This window comes from Erinaceus europaeus, chromosome 20, assembly GCF_950295315.1.
Source record: "Erinaceus europaeus chromosome 20, mEriEur2.1, whole genome shotgun sequence".
NCBI lineage: Eukaryota > Metazoa > Chordata > Mammalia > Eulipotyphla > Erinaceidae > Erinaceus > Erinaceus europaeus.
This window is the reverse complement of record NC_080181.1, coordinates 31,020,804-31,035,119: the sequence shown is the minus strand read 5'-3', so window position 1 is coordinate 31,035,119 and position 14,316 is coordinate 31,020,804. Positions and strand designations below refer to the sequence as shown.

The following is a 14,316-nucleotide window of genomic DNA, read 5'->3' as shown; positions in this document are numbered from 1 at the left end:
CACCAGTTGTGCCACCACGCAGTCCCTCATCAAGAAAGTCTTATGGGACCATAGACTCTTGGGCCTCTGGGCCCACTTGAAATCATTACCAAGTTATTCCATGCCCAGAATGACTGGATCTTGCAGCTCTGCAAGCTGCCTTTGGCTCAAGGCTGCCTATGTTAATAGATGACAAAGAACTTATCCCTCCATGACTGGAATACAGCCACAAAAGTGATTTTTTTAAAAAAAATATATTATCTTTATTTATTGGATAGAGACAGCCAGAAATTGAGAGTTAAGGGGCTGATAGGAGGAGAGGCAAAAAGACACCTGCACTAAGGAAAGACCACTCATCACAACCCTACGAGGGAGGTGCTCTTGGTAAACAAGATTGAACAGAGAAATGCCAATTCTCCTGAGTCCCACCCTGAACATGTGCTAGATAAGAAACTCAGACATGAGCTACATGACATTATCTCTCATCTCAGAATAGTGGATTGGGACAGAAGGCAGCTGAAGTCATAACTAAATATGGACCACCACCACTACTATTTATCTTCATCATAGCAGGGGCAGAAATGTTCAATTACTGCTAGACTAAAGACATTTTTCCAAGATCTCAAAACTGCTTGGCACATGTAAAAATAGATTTTCTTTCTTTATATTTTGCATCTGGAGTCCCTAAATTGGGGAAGATCCCGCCTCCATCTCTTCCCCCCCCCACCCCCCACACACCCCTCTAACTTTCAAATTCCCCAGCCTCTCACCAAGTACTCATCTGTCTGTATTCATTTTCCTTTCTAGCTACCCCGAGTATGTTCTATGGCCTTGGACGAAATTCACAAACACTGTGTTCTGATCCTAACTATAATGCTGGAGATAGCAGTATAGCCCGGTATGTATAATGATGCCTCAAATTTATACAGTCTTTTGCAGGGTACAAAGTGCTGCTGTGTCATACTGTCTCATTTGATTCCTGCAGTAAATCTAGGAGATGGATAGATGATCCCACCCAATCTCTACTCTAAAGATCAGGACTCTAGGGTCCCAAATGGTCTGGTGATTTGGGTTAGAACACAGGTATAGAGAGCGGCGGTGTTTGACAGCAAAGCTAGGGCATTTACTGCCTGGTCCTGTGTGCTCCTCGGAATGGCAATGGTGGAGTTTTCAGGGGGAAAGGGAGAATTGCTTCCACTGAATACTCAAAATGCTCTGCGATCATCAACAGCCTAAGAAGGCACCTCAGTGCACTGGCTTCCCAGGCGGTCCCTCTCCAGATGAACTATCAGGCACTGTGCATCCTTTTCCGTTTGTACTTGTGTAAATGTCACCCGATCATTGCAGGGCCCCTCAGACGCAGGTGGGGAGCCTTGCTGAGAGCCCCTGTAGAGATAAGTGCTCAGCCAGAAACACCTTTACTCTGCTGTCCAGTGAGCTTTGTGTGGCTGATTGTGGTTTCTGAACAAGGCAGCAGGGGAGTGCTGGGGGAACGGGGCGGGGGGACCCACCTTGGGACAGATCAAGGGAATATGTCCAGAACTGACAATGAACCACTTGCACCAGGATCCTGTCAGAGGCCAATTTCAGAATGTCACTCTCATTTCCTATCCTACTGATTCAGATTTCAGGGCTGCTGTGCCCAGACATAAGAATTTTGAGAGCTGGCAAAAATGCTCCCTTGGATGCTTCACTTTTTTGTATGTTTGACCAAGGTGAGAGTCTGACCCCTATATAGTGCACTGAATGGAGCTTCAGTGCTGTGGTCTCTCCTCTCCCCCCACCACCCCTTTCTCTTATCTCTATAGAAAATAGCTGTTAAGTCATGTACACATTCATTTGCGAAGGGTGCTGGTGGAAAGCAGTGTTTTGCAGGGTGTGCTGTCCATTTACATCACACTGTCTTATTTGGATCATGCAGCCTAGGTTGATCTCTTTTTTTACTTTGAAGCTCAGGATACCAGGGTTGGATATGGTCTCATATGACTTGGATACAAACAGCTACATGATTTGTAGAGTCCAATAGGCATCATTTTATGATTGTAACAAGTACATTTGGTTCACTATTCTTGGCAATTTATAGATGGGATTAACTATGGAACTAGGGTTAAAATGTCATCTAAACTAAGAACACACTGATATTAAACTGTATCACTGAGATTCAGGTCCAGTTTTTTTTCCTCCTTAACATCTATGATTTTTGAATGTCCTCATAGGTTTTCTGAAAAGACCCTATAACCTTTTAAGTTCAAGATGCATCGAATCACTAAGAAGATGTGACGTGAGGAGATGCAGCATGTGGCTTCCCCCACCTGATCTAGCAACCATACTTGGAAAACCATTCATTTAGAAATCTGATTTCAGGTGAAATGAGAGCAGCAGAGTGAGTGGGCATTTGGAAATGACCCCTGTTCGAAACAGTTTTTCATTACATTACAGAAGAGAACTTTCTTGTAACCAATATGTCTGGGGAGCCGGGAGCAGAGTCTTCATTATATTTTTTCTTTCCCTTCCAGCAATTGAAATGGGACCAGATACCAGGTGCATTGCCCTGGTGTAGAAAATACTGATCAACAGCTTCCATGCTGCTGAAAGAACCACTGACATCCACAGTGGGGGCATCTCACCACCTCCTGATGAACATTAAGAATACCATCCAAGCCTGGGATCCATGATTGCTCAACAAATTGTTTGGCTTCATATGTTAACTCTCTTTTCAATCACCAGGTTCCAGATGCCACCAGGATGCTGGCCAGGCTTCCCTGGATTGAAACCCCATCAAAGTGTCCTGGAGCTCAGCTTCCCCAGAGACACACCCTACTAGGGAAAGAGAGACTCAGACTGGGAGTATGGACCGACCAGTCAACGCCCATGTTCAGCAAGGAAGCAATTACAGAAGCCAGACCTTCTACCTTCTGCAACCCTCAATGACCCTGGGTCCATGCTCCCAGAGGGCTAGAGAATGGGAAAGCTATCATGGGAGGGGGTGGGTTATGGAGATTGGGTGGTGGGAATTGTGTGGAGTTGTACCCCTCCTACCTTATGTTTTTGTTCATTAATCCTTTCTTAAATAAAAAATTTTTTAAAAAAAGAATACCATCCTGGACCTTGAAAAATTCATGTTAACTGAAATAAGTCAGAAACAGAAGGATGAATATGGGATGATCTCACTCTCAGGCAGAAGTTGAAAAAGAAGATCAGAAGAGAAAACACAAGGAGAACATGAACTGGAATTGGCGTATTGCACCAAAGTAAAAGACTCTGGGGTGGGTGGATGGAGGGGAGAATACAGGTCCAAGAAAGAAGGATGACAGAGGACCTAGTGGAGGTTATATTGGTATATGGAAAACTGAGAAATGTTATGTATGTACAAACTACTGTATTTACTGTCGAATGTAAAACATTAATTCCCCAATAAAGAAACTTAAAATAATAAAAAGAAAGTGTCATCCTGGGCTTCCTTGTGAGTGTCTAATTATTGGAAATAGACTGAAACAGAAGCAGTCTCACCACACTGCACCACACTTACAGGGCCAACGATATTCACTTGCAAATACACTAACCCTCTCAACACAGCCAATTTCCATCATGGTTATGCGGCCCCTGTGATCTACTACGCTGAAAAGCTGGCACAGCGACAGTTGTGGCTTTGGGTACATCCAAGGTCATGTTGAGATGTCCAAACTGTCACTGCCAGATATCAGTCTCCCTGAGCCTCCGTGGAATTACCGCTGGCTTCTACAGAGATGGATCACAAAAGGTAACTTGGCAGCCAGCTCCTGTCACCTTCTCATACCTGCCCCCATCTAGCTGTCTCATTTATCGAGTCTCCACAACAATGCTGAGAAGAAATTTGCTGTAAGTTGAGAACAAAACAGAGCCAAAAAAAAAAAAAGAAAAAAAGAGCAAGATGGCACTCCTGCTAGATCTGGTGTTTTGATTAATGGGGAGTCTGTAGAATTGTTGGGAAACTGAGTCAACAGGCTTCTTTCTGAGACCACCGCCAACATACTTCTACAGGTATACTTCCAACATCCCACCAAGAAGGGGCCTCCTGGTGGCACATCTGGTTGAGCTCACAGGTTGCCATATGCAAAGATCCAGGTTCAAGCCCCCAGTGTCCATCTGCAGTGGGAAAGCTTCAAGAACAGTGAAGCAGTCCTACTGGTGTCTCTCTTTCTCTTTTGCTTTCCATATCCCCTTCCTATCACTATTTCTCTCTGTCTCTATGCAACAAAGAAGTCAAAGTAAATATATATATTTGCCTCCAGGGTTATCGCTGGGGCTCATTGCCTGCATTAAGAATGCACTGTTCCTGGTGGCCATTTTTTTATTTTGTTGTCTTTGGATAGAACAGAGAGAAATCAAGAGAGGAGAAGATAGAAATGGGAAGAGAAAGACAGACACCTGGAGACTTGCTTCACCACCTGTGAAGTCACCCCCCCGGCAAGTGGGGAGCCAGGGGCTCAAACCGGGATCCTTACGCTGGTCCTTGCACTTCCTGCCATGTGCACTTAAGCTGGTATGCTACCTCTGGCTCCCTCAAAGCAAATATTAAAAAACAAACAAACAAACAAACAAAAACAACTTCACCAAGGCATTTTGTGCCCAGAGGAAGGTTACTATATGATTAACAAAAAGTGAATAAGGTTTCAAGCTCACCCCCAGCTGACAATGCAGGTAGATGTAGTTGGAAATGTCCAGTGATCATCAGGGAAACAACCCCAGGCGGGCCAGAGAAGAAACAGAGAAACAGAAAGGGAGGGCAAATGGTGGCATACCTGGCTGAATGCATAAATTATCATACCCAAAGATTCTAGTTCAAACATTCAGTCCCCTTCTGCAGGAGGGAGGCTTCACAAGTGGGGATGTAATGCTGCATGTTTGTGTCTCTCCCTCTCAATTTCTCTGTGTCCTATAAAAATAAATATTAATAAGAAAGCACAGATTTTGTGACTGCACATGAAAGACACTACCTTCCCCAGTCACCTCATGATTCTAAGATGTTCTAAGTTCATGATTTTGAGATCTACAAAGCTTGCCCCATGACTATCCTCCCTGCCCATTCTACCATATACACGGAGAATAGGAGAGTAACCTTCATACTTAGGCTTCCTGATTAAGCCTGGGAACTCACTGCATCCCAATTGACAAAATAACTCTTAACTCTGGAAGTCTCATTTCCTCCAACCTCATTGACTGCCTTTACTTTCTCCCACTGTCCAACCCTCAGGCCAATGGCCAACCAGCCTTTTGTGTTTCTATGAATGGCCTTTCCATCCTAGCAAGAAAGGGAAAACCTTCTCTTATCTGTGCTCCATCATCAGCGATGGCCTGGCCTAGCTAACACCCTGGTAGAATTCAGACTGAAAAAGAGAGCCTGGAAGGGTTGCTAGCTTCCGTTTTTATTTCACTGGTGCATCACAGATCCCTTCTTAGTTTGTGTGTGTCTATTCATTGGGTTCCTTTTCATAGAGTAGGCCCTTTTTCACAGAGAATGGGAACAGTCTCTTTGAATACAGATTGCCCAGGGTGTCCAGTCTGCATCAACCCTCAATGTATTCTCTTTCTGGAGAACATAGCCTGTGTAGGTGACTACAGATGAACCAGCCAATCTGCCCATGTTGGATCAGACACCTGAGCACGGCATATGATGGAGAGAGCTGTCACACCTGTAATTTTCTGCAGCTGCACAGACTGTGTCAAAGCTCTAACAGTGCAGCCCCTTGTTGTCCTAAATCTCTTGCAGATGAATAGTGACTCTATTGTAGCTGCTGCATTTACACATAAAGGAATAGTCAAAAATGATGAGCAAGCCCAAGTAGAGTGCCGCAGAAATAAAACCACATGGGCATGAACTCAGGGCACCAAGCAACTGTCCAATTTGGGGAGAGAAAGTGAAGCAGGAGGAAGAGGAAGATATGAATCTCTAAAAAAAAATGGGGGGGATACAGAGAAAGTGAGTATCTGCTTGAGACTTCCTGAAAGCAGACAAAGAGGATGCTGAAATAAAGAGAAGGATTATACAAGAAAGCAGGGGAAAATCCAGATTTGGCCTTTCTTAGACACACCTTCCTGAAGATCTGAAGGCTATAATGGAGCCAGACAGTGGGTAATCCAACCATTCCTTCTATCGAATGGCCTTTTAAATGCTTTTGAAAAGCAACACGTCTCGAGCAATGTTTGAGACTACAGGGAAATAAGTGCTTCCATCCTTCATGGCACCTGGTTACAATCTCCTCTTGGAGCACAGAAATGATCCAATAATCAGTTTGGATCTTCTTCACAGCTGACTTGTTCTTGCTTTGTATGCAGCAGACATCCAACAAATAGAGCAACTATACAAATATCCTTTGTACCCCTTTCTCATTGAAGGTATATATATATATATATATATATATATATATATATATATATATATATATATATATATATGTGTGTGTGTGTATGTGTACGTGTACGTGTATATGTATATGTATATGGCATTAATATGTGGCATTGCTCATTAAGTGGCAGGGTCAGATCTGATGTTTCTCACTGTCTCTGACACAACAACGCATTGAGTGCAATATAAGTACTCAATACATACCTGTCAACTTATTACTTTTCCCCCTAAGTACTATTTTCTTTTTTGGATTTATTTATTTATTTTTAATTTTTATTTATTTATTCTCTTTTGTTATCCTTGTTTTTTATTGTTGTGGTTATTATTGTTGTTGTTGTCGTCATTGTTGGATAGGACAGAGAGAAATGGAGAAAGATGGGGGAAGACAGAGAGGGGGAGAGAAAGACAGACACCTGCAGACCTGCTTCACTGCCTGTGAAGAGACTCCCCTGCAGGTGGGGAGCCAGGGCTCGAACCAGGATCCTTACGCTGGTCCTTGCACTTTGCACCACCTGCGCTTCACCCGCTGCGCTATAGCCCGACTCCCTATTTATTTATTTTGGATAGAGATGGAGAAAAATTAAGAGGGAAGGAGGATATGGAGAGGGAGACAGACAGAGAGACACCTGCAGCATTGCTTCACTGATAGTGAAGTTTCCCCCCCTGCAGATGGAGACTAAGGGATTGAACCTGGGTCCTTGAACACTGAAATGTGAGCCCTCAACCAGATGCAATGCCACCCAGCCCCCTGATTAATTTTTTATTTGAAAATTTCTTTTTTTAATAAAATTATTATTGGAGAGAGACAGAAATTGAGAAAGGGAGGGGGAGATACAGAGGGAAAATGATAGATGCATTTAACCCTGCTTCACCACTCCTGAAGCTTTCTCTCTGAAGGTAGGAAGCAGGGGTTTGAACTCAGGTCCCTGTGCACTATAATGTGCGTGCTTAACCCGGTGCACCACCACCTTGCCTCTTATTCAAAATCTTCTACCTTTCACAGTCTATGAGCTGTAGAAGACCATGGAGTCTGTGCCCAGTAAAAGTTTAGACTGGGAGGTTCATTATTATTTTTCAACACCAGCAGCACTGACAAAGATAAAACATGCCCCTCCTCACCTCCTAGTGTACTCACCCTTTGTAGGAATAAAAAAATAGCAAAGGGCATCCTCTGTTACTTCTCTAAAGCCTTGGGGAGAAATGGACTAACTCTTAGGCTAGTTGAAAGTTACAGTGGTTAACCAGAGGAAAAATTGGAAGAAGAAATGCAAAGGTCCCTTTGACGATGAAAGAACCAGAATTCTGATCACATGGTCAGTTGGAGGAACTATATGCACGTGCAGAGGTGTGGAGATGCGTCCCTGACATTTTCTAGCACTAAAAACCAATGCTATATGAACTAAAAATGAAACAAAGCCTTGGCTTTGTGAGCCTCCAAAGAAAGGGCTCAATCAACACACATATCCATCTGTCTTCTTGTCTGAGTCAGACAAAGTAGCATCAACTCAAAGCAAAGTCTGCTGAGTTCATTAGGCTGTGACTTTTCTGAAATGAAGGCCCCACATTTTGACGTGTACTATGACAAAACCTGATATTAATTCAAATGCTGAAAGAGGTGTGCCACTGCTCAATCAGTGAAGTCACATTTCTAAGCCATAGCTCCAGAAATCATAGATTCACTTATTAGCTAACCATGTGTAATATCAGTATTACCAGGGAGGACCACAAGTTCCAGCAAGAGACTGAATGGGTTCTGTGGTGTCTTGATGGTGTCAGAAAACAAAAATGCAAGAATAATGGAATCTTTCTTCCCCTAGGTGACCAAAGTCAGTTAGCCCTATTTCTCACTTTCGATTTTCTTTCTAGTGCATTCAAAATAGGTCAAGTCTAATGAAGATTTTTAATCACTTTATGGAGACCAATATTTCTAAGAGGAGACAAGTCCAGAAGTTCTAACAGAAGGTTCAATGGGAATTAACCTTGGAGTCCACCTGTTATTTGACCTTAGACTCTAAAAGGAATGGTGCCCTATCTCAGACAAGTCATGAATTGGGTAGGCTGGGTGATCTCTCATGGTTATCTGTCCACTTTGTCCACTTTTAGGAACAAGGGACTTAACTTCATTTGTAATGCCCTCCATTACTGACCTTATCATCCTACCTTATCATCCTTATCAATTCTTATCATCCTACCAAAGCTAATTTTTGAATATTATTTGGAATGCCAACTGTATCTCCTGTGCAAACATTTTGACTTCCCTTCCTCCCCAATAAAAGTTCTCCAGACACACTGATATCCTGGTCTGTCCCAATAATCCTCTGTTCTCATAGTATGTGGACACTGGGGAGGCAGGAAGTAGATACCATTTGTTTCCTTATTCCAAAGACTCTCCGTGACTACTCATAAAGCAATTTGGATCCTGTGAGAGCTAAGGTGCTCCTTGGGATTGGAGTGAGCTTGATAAATAGGAGAAGGCAGGACATGACATTTCAGACCACAGGAGAGACATGATCAAAGTACAGTGTGGTGTTTTAAATAAGTGTGTTCACAGAAGGATGAGAATCTAAGTATTATGGAGAACAAGGCCTAGGTAGAAGCGAAAAGGAAATGGTTACTGTGTGTCCAGAGGTTCTGGGCCCCCATGATCCACTGCAGACTGGTTGGTCAATGTGGGTCACATCAACAGGTTACCTACCTTCCAGCTTCCCATTGGGCTTATCAGATGGGAAGTAGTGGCAGGAGATAGAAGAAAGTAGAAGGCAGGCAAAGGCCTGCTATAGACTGTTTGCATCCTTCTGGAAAATATCACAGCTGCTGGCTGGTGGCTCTCTCTCCACCTGTGGGAACTGTGACTCTTGTGTCTTATCTAGTCAGACCTGGAGGATCAAGGATGCCCTCTTGTACTAGCCCCAGGATCCTCACTGTCTCCGACACTTGGGCTGTACCTTTTGTAAATACCCACTTTATGAAACTCTCCTCAAATTACCCAATTTGAGCATGCCATCTTTTCCCTGCAGGGGCCCTAACTAATTCAGACAGGCTGTACAATGCTATGTGAATAACACTTTTTTTTTTTTAACTTTACTGTTAAGATAAGAAGGGCCAAAGAAGCAAAATGCAGACCCTGGAGATGCCTGCTGGGAAGGATTCCTAAATGGCTCTAAATGGTGCCAAACTTAACCTGCCTTTCTTCTCCAGTGTGTAGCCCTCCCTGACAGAAAAAGGACATGGAAATGAGTCCTTTTGAAATTTCTTCTACCTTTCCTTGTCTCTGATTCTCCCTCACCAAGCAGGTGCACATGCAACCCCCACTTGAGGTAAGGTAGGTCCTAGGGGAATTAAATCCACTTCAGAATAGGATTTTGAGGATACTAAGAACATCTTTCATATAACCACTATACTAGCTCCCTGGATGCTGCCCTGTCTATTTTAATATCAGAGAGAGAGAGAGAGAGAATCTGGCATATGCAGTGCCAGGGTTCAAACTCAGGACTTCATACATATGAGTCCAGGGCACATCTGCTACACTACCTCCCAGGCTACAGAGATTTATTTCGTTGTTGTTTATTTCCCTCCTGTATCTCAGGGAGAGACAATCTGCTACAGACTGCAAAAAGGTCACCTCTACCACTCAAGAAAAGTGGGTCCTGAAATTAGTGCAGCCTGGAATATTCCTAGCCATGACCATAGGATGTGAGCTCAGACCTACAGGGATGCAGAGGTTACATAGGTTCCTGTGCTGAATATGGGCCCCAGATCAAATCGATGGAGTTTACAGTTAACAATATATACTATTCCCATATTTGGGAGCTACTCTCTTTCATGATCCAGCTTTCTAGTTCTTTTTCAAAAAACTGTGACACCATCTCCCCAGACATACCTTGGGTCAACCTGCATATCAGATGTCAGACTCAGGTAAAAACTAGTAAAGTCATGGCCCCCTTGGAATATACCTAAAATACACCTACTAGATTTTTCCAAAATGGAGATCCCAAATCTTCAGCTGCAATATTCTTGCCTTTAGGTTCATGATTAGTCAACTTTGTTCTGCTTTATATCTTAACTCTTTTTCAGCCACCAGGTTCCAGATGCTACCATGATGCCAACCTGACTTCCCTGAGCAGATGACCTCACCAATGTGTCCACCTCCGCAGAGCCCTGCCCCACTAGGGAAAGAGAGAGACAGACTTGGAGTATGGACCGACCTGCCAATGTCCATGTTCAGCTATGAATCAATTAGAGAAGCCAGACCTTCCACCTTCTGTGATTACCCATAGTGATCCTGGATCCACACTCCCAGAGGGATAAAGAATAGGAAAGCTTTCAAGGGAGGGGATGGGGTAGGGAGTTCTGGTGGTGTGAACTGTGTGGATTTGCAGCCCTCTTATCCTATGATCTTGTCAATATTTCTATTTTATAAGCAAAAATCAAAAGAAGAAGAAGAATCAGAAGAAGAAGACCTTCTCTGTGTTCTCACTGGTTGTCCTTGGTCATATATGTTTTGACTTCTCTGTAGCTTAGAACAATGAGTCTAAAATAATGGCCTTGGGGCCAGTTGGAAGGGAGAAGCAGGATAAGCAGGCTGACATATCCCCCAGACATGAAAAGCCCTGTCACAAAAACCCATTTCTGCCCTGTAAGAGGTTGAAATAAGTGGAATAAGGGAGTAGGGCGGTAGCCCAGTGGGTTAAGTGCACATGGCGTGAAGCGCAAGGACCAGCCTAAGGATCCCAGTTCGAGCCCCCCTCTCCACCTGCAGGGCAGTTCTCCCCCACCCCCGTCTTCCCCTCCTCTCTCCATTTCTCTCTGTTCTATCTAACAAAGTTGACATCAATAACAAATAATAACTACAATAACAATAAAAAACAAGGGCAACAAAATAGGTGGAATAGGACGTCAAAAATTAGCTCAGAGGGGCTGGGGAGAAGCATATCAGATAAAGTGCACATGTTATCATGCACAAGGACCAGAGTTCAAGTTCCCTGGTCCCCACATGCAGGGGGAAAGCTTCCTGAGTGATAGAGCAGTATGTCTCTTTCTCTCCTTCGCTCTTTATTTCTACCTTCCTTCCCAATTTCTTTATCTCTATTTTTTTTTAAAAAAGATAGGCAAACAAAACAGTTGCCAGAAGTAGTACAGTTTGTAGTGCAGGCACTGAGCATCAGCAGTAACCCTGGTGGGAAAGAAAGAAAGAAAGAGAGAGAGAGAGAGAGAAAGAAAGGAAGAAAGGGAGAAAGAAAGAAAGAAAGAAAGAAAGAAAGAAAGAAAGAAAGAGAGAAAAGCAGCAGCTCAGAGCTCTATCTTCTTCTGTGTCTTCTGGGTTTCCCAGCATCCTCTCCTATCCTGGTGGTCTGTAAGGAAAAGCAGTCCTGGATATGTAGGAGAAATAATAATAATAATAATAATAATAATAAACAACTTAACAACCACAAGGAAATTAAATGTACGAGCAATAATAAGATGATTGGACCTCTCCAGAGAGTTAATCTGTATGATTATGTGAGGTAAGGCCTTCAAGGGGCAGGGTATGTTGCCCAGGGAGACAAATCTCCCAGGGGAAGGAGCTCCCTTAGCATGGGCCCACAGCTGCTTTGGTTCTGAGGCCTTTTCCAGTCTCCAGATTGAAGACATCAACATCTGCATGTTATCTATCAGAGTTTTCCATCAGTCATGAGGGGCTGTTGCTTGAGGCATTCCTTTTCAGGAGTGCAAGCCTCTTACTTAGTTCCTTGTTATTAAACGGCTATGGCAGGGAGTTGGGTGGTAGCACAGCAGGTTAAGCACACGTGGCACAAAGCGCAAGGACCAGCATAAGGATTCTGGTTCAAGCCCCCAGCTCCCCATCTGCAAGGGAGTCGCCTCACAGGCAGTGAAGCAGGTCTGCAGGTGTCTGTCTTTCTCTCCCCCTCTCTGTCTTCCCTTCCTCTCTCCATTTCTCTCTGTCCTATCCAACAACGATGACATCAATAACTACAACAACAATAAAAAATAAGGGCAACAAAAGGGAAAATAAATAAATAAATTAATTAATTTTAAAAAACCCGGCTACGGTGAGGGTTGGAAATAGTTTATTTGGTACAGTACACATTTTCCTTCCTTTCCTTTGTTTTTCTTCTTCTGCTTCACAGGTCAGGAAGTACATGCTACCCCAGGGCAGCTGACTGGGTGGACTGTGTGGGAGTAGGAAGTCAGCTCTCATTCCTCACCAGGGTTTCCCAGCAGATCTAAGGGAAGTTCCCTCCTAGAGATTTTATCTGAAATGGAGCCTCTGCTTGGCTTCCAGCTTCCAGGCTTTGCCCTCACCCATACCCCTGAACTACTTCGTTGGTCTGTGGAGGACCACTTCCTTTATAAGTTTCTATCACACAAGTTCTCAGCTCAGGGTCTGAGTCTGGGGATTCAGAACTAAGACAATCCTATTTGTGATTTTTTTTTTTTGCCTCCAGGGTTATTACTTGGGTTCAGTGAATGCAATCCTCTACTCCACTCCTGGAGGCCATTTTCTCCATTTTGTTGCCCTGATTGTTACTGCAATTGTTACCATTGCTGTAGTTGCTGGATAGGACAGAGAGAAATTGAGAGGAAGGGAAGACAGAGAGGGGGAAAGAAAGACACCTGCAGACCTGTTTTACCACTTGTGAAGTGACCCCCCTGCAGGTGGGGAGCCGGGGGCTCAAACGGGTTCTAGCACTTTGTGCCATGTGTGCTTAACCCAGAGCTACTGCCCCCCCATTTGTAATTCTTTCTAGTTTTGTTGTTGTTGTTGTTGTTGTTTTTAACATCGAGGGTTATCACTGGGGCTCTGTGCCTACATTATGAATCCATTGCTTCTGAAAGCTATTTTTTCCCTTTTTGTTGACCTTGTTGTTTACCATAGTAGTCATTGTTGTTATTATTGTTGTTGTTGCATAGGACAGTGAGAAATCTGAGAGAAGAGCGGAAAACAGAGAGGGGGAGAGGAAGATAGACACCTGCAGACCTGCTTCACCGCCTGTGAAGCAACTTCCTCCCTGCAGGTGGGGAGCCGGGGACTCAAACTGGGGTCTTTGCACCGGTCCTTTGCTCCAGTGGTCAATCACAGGACTTGCTATGCATAAACAGGTTTGAATTAGGGAACCTCATAAGACAGAATTAATGATATATAGTTTATCACTTGCATAAAAATACTTTGAATCTAGAAGGAAGGAAAGAATGAAGGAAGGAAGGAAGGAAGGGAGGGAAGGAGGGAGGGAGGGAGGGAGGGAGGAAGGAAGGAAGGAAGGAAGGAAGGAAGGAAGGAAGGAAGGAAGGAAGGGAGGGAGGGAGACTAGGGCAGGAAAGAGAATGGTGCTAGAGACCAGGTACCACCAGACACCATATAAGTGCTGACATTATGGCTACCATGTCCTAGGACCTGGATTCCCAGCTCTTCTTTCTAAGTCTTTCTGTAATAGCTGAAACACTTTGACTAGAGTATGCCCCCACTGTCCCAGGGCACCCACAATAATAAGTATGTAAGTATTCCAGTAAGAATTCATTATTTCAGACTCTACTGTACTATTCTGTCAAGGCTGTGTGAAGACCAGTTTCCTATACAAGATTTGTTCTTCAGCCACTCCTCTACTTTGACCAATGATGAAAAAAGTTTCCTTTGATGTTTCGTGGAGTGTGTGTGTGTGTGTGTGTGTGTGTGTGTGTGTGTGTGTGTGCCTTGCCTCAGGGACTGGCTAGAGCTTCTGGAACAGTTTTTGTAAACATTGGTAACAGCTGATCTTTTCCACAGAAGTGTTTCTGGTATGTCTTAGTCATACCAGAAGGTATCTAAACAGATGTTCTCTTATGGAGACAGGATCAGCTGAAATAGGGAGACAGGAAGGGATGTGGGAGGAGACATGTGAAGGCCATAGAGCTCCTGCCTGTTCTTCTCTTTGGGCCCATTCAATGGCTTTTCTATCCACAGGGATCCAATTTTC

General features: G+C 43.8%; 1 protein-coding gene across 7 annotated transcripts in view; it reads right to left on the bottom strand.

Annotated features, from left to right (window-relative positions):
• The window catches only part of NTM (neurotrimin), a 1,300,688-nt gene that overhangs the window by 254,231 nt on the left and 1,032,141 nt on the right, over positions 1-14,316 (bottom strand). The gene's annotated exons all lie outside the window — the stretch shown is intronic.